The following is a 2,793-nucleotide window of genomic DNA, read 5'->3' as shown; positions in this document are numbered from 1 at the left end:
ATTTTACATTTAAAGCAAAATATTAAACATTACAATCACACGTATCCAGAGCACGTGCTACTGCAACGCCCAAATGCATGAAACACACACTCCCATCTCTGGAATAGCCTGCATCATTTTAATCACGCCCGAATCGGTACATAAAATCACAGACGTCCTGGGGGACACGTTTAAACTCAAACGTCATTTGGAAAACTAATCCCGTCCGAATAGTGCTAAAGAGCTTACGCTGTATGTCCTACACCTTCCCTATTCTACTTACAGAAAAAAAACGAACTGGTGCTGCGTTTGTTCCGTAAGCAGAATAGGGAAGGCGTAGGACATACAGCGTAAATCCTCTGCAGAACAGTTTAGCCATTTGTGTGTAATCGAAGTCCACTATATATGGAGAATAATTGTTTATTGTTTATTTATTTACCAGGACAGTGCATATTAACAACAGTACACCTGTAACATCATCTGTAGTCCTGATTGCCAGTTGTACATTGGCACCCTAGAAAAAAGTACATATTTAAAAATATTTGCACTGTTAATGTAACAAAGTTAAAATAAAAAGATAAAAACATTAAATGTTAAATTAGTCTAAAAATAAGTTGTAACATCATTTACAAATCCTTACAGTAATTACAGTAAATCCTGGAATGTTTTCATCAAAAACCTTAATTTATTTTATTTACTGAAGACAGAAAGTCATGAACATCTTAGATGACATGGACGTGAGTAAATTATGAGGAATGTTTAATTCAGAAGTGGGCTAATAGTTTAATTGCTGTAGCGTGCATATGTTAGCGTTTAGCTTAGCACCATTCATTCCTTAGGATCCAAACAGCATGCAGTAACACCATCACACCTGACTAGTCCCCCTCTTTTGAATTTGAGGTTGAGTTCTGATGATGTTACTGCGACCGAGGTCGAAGTGCTGCAAACTAAGTGCTTTTGCGCCATACAATATAGTTCTCATTTTTTATCTGCTTAGAAAATCACCATGTTTTATTTTGTGCCACCATACTTACTGGTGTAACTACTCATGTAACAGTCTTTAAATATGGAAAACATGGAAGTGTTTGGTGGCTTCTAAATGTATCCCTGTTTGGATCCTAAAGTATGAATGGGGCTAGGCTAAATGCTAATACATTTACCATACACTGTACAAAGATTAAGTGTACTTATTGAAAAAAGATAGGGATGGATTAATTCGTCTAAGTTGAGGTAAGAACATAATAAAATATTGAAAAACTGTGGTGTTTTCCTTTAAAGGGATAGTTCACCTTAAAATGAAAATTTTGTCATCATTTACTCATCCTCATGTTGTTCTAAACCTGTATGAATTTCTTTTTTTTCTGAAGAACACAAAAGAAGACATTTTGAGAATTTATGGTAGTGTTCATTGACTTCTATAGTTGGAAAAATATTTTGGAAGTTTTGTGATAAATAATGAAGAAAATATTTTGATAAATGATGGTAAGCACACGGTTGACAATACCCATTAAATTCCATCATTTTTTTAATTCCTACTATGTAAGTTGGTCACTGGTCTGCTGTGTGTTTACCATAATTTCTCAAAATATCTTCTTTTGTGTTCATCAGAAAAAAGAAATTCATACAGATTTAGAACAACATGAGGATGAGTAAATGATGACAGAATTTTTATCTTAAGGTGAACTATCCCTTTAAGGCAAACATGGTTGGAGAAAATTTCAGTAGTTTGATTTGTCTACATTACCTGGTATTCTTTTATCAGACCGCTTGCATCTTCACCAAAGTACATGAATCAGGCACTTCAGCAGGCTTTCTCTTCTGATTTCTATGTCCAGACTCTACAAAATGTTCAAGATTTATTGTTTATATTAGACCAAAATACTACTAAATTAATTGCCACAAGCAATTTTGTTCGCATGCAACCAATACCTGATCCATAACTTTAATAGTGTCATTAGTTTTTCATGGAGGACTCCACATTTGCTCCTAATAACATGAGAGCTCTGTCTGTCCAAAGAGGCCATGAATCTTGATTTTCAAAGTAAGATCGTGATGCGCAATTCTGCATTAATCTGAAAGAGAGAAACAGAAAATACACTTATGAAAAAAAAATTCTAGAACTATTTAGATCTATTTATATAGATATACACACAAAACATTGAATGAATATATAATTAGAGCATCTAAGACAAAAACACTACATCCTATGATAAAAAAACTATGGTAAATTCAGTATTAGTCACATTTTAACATTTTATAATAAAATAAATGCTTTTACCTCCTCTTGTAGAAACAGAGCTGGCAATATTTCTTATATACTGTTCAGTTCTTGAAAAGTAGGTTGGTTTTCCACAATCTCTTGTCTGCTAAGGCAAACGTCTTTGTCATAATGTTTGCTGATGTCTCTCCAGGGATGGGATATGATTGGCCTGAACAAATAATAGATAATTGCTAGACATTTACATGTTCACTACATCTTGTGACATAAACAAAAGTTTTTATTTAAAAAAGAATACTGTGGAGATCATTTTGTTTGTATGGACCCTGTCAAGAACCGAAAGATTTTATGTTTACTCGTCTCTCCACGTGTGCAGTGCATACACCGAGACGGAGCGCGGACTTCAAACAGCGCTTCTGGAAGGAGATGCAACATAAACAGTCGCATTGCTCTATTTATTGACAAAGTAGCAAAACTGTCGCTAAAGTTTACACATCAAGAGTTATGATCTTTGAAGGGCTATAGGGACACATTCAACCGCATGCGCATAGAAACTGCTCACTTTAGCGCCTTTTTGGCGGTCAAATAGCTTAAAA

General features: G+C 34.5%; 1 long non-coding RNA gene across 1 annotated transcript; it reads right to left on the bottom strand.

Annotated features, from left to right (window-relative positions):
* Positions 1-1,560: 1,560 nt before the first annotated feature.
* On the bottom strand, positions 1,561-2,575 carry LOC129423751 (uncharacterized). The gene is made up of 3 exons (XR_012366118.1): positions 2,258-2,575; positions 1,909-2,051; positions 1,561-1,817 (listed from the first exon to the last, which is right to left on the bottom strand). It is a non-coding gene; the product is annotated as an uncharacterized lncRNA (long non-coding RNA).
* Positions 2,576-2,793: the final 218 nt, after the last annotated feature.

Source organism: Misgurnus anguillicaudatus, chromosome 23, assembly GCF_027580225.2.
Source record: "Misgurnus anguillicaudatus chromosome 23, ASM2758022v2, whole genome shotgun sequence".
NCBI classification, from domain to species: domain Eukaryota; kingdom Metazoa; phylum Chordata; class Actinopteri; order Cypriniformes; family Cobitidae; genus Misgurnus; species Misgurnus anguillicaudatus.
The sequence above is the reverse complement of the archived record's forward strand: the minus strand, read 5'-3'. Positions and strand labels throughout refer to the sequence as shown.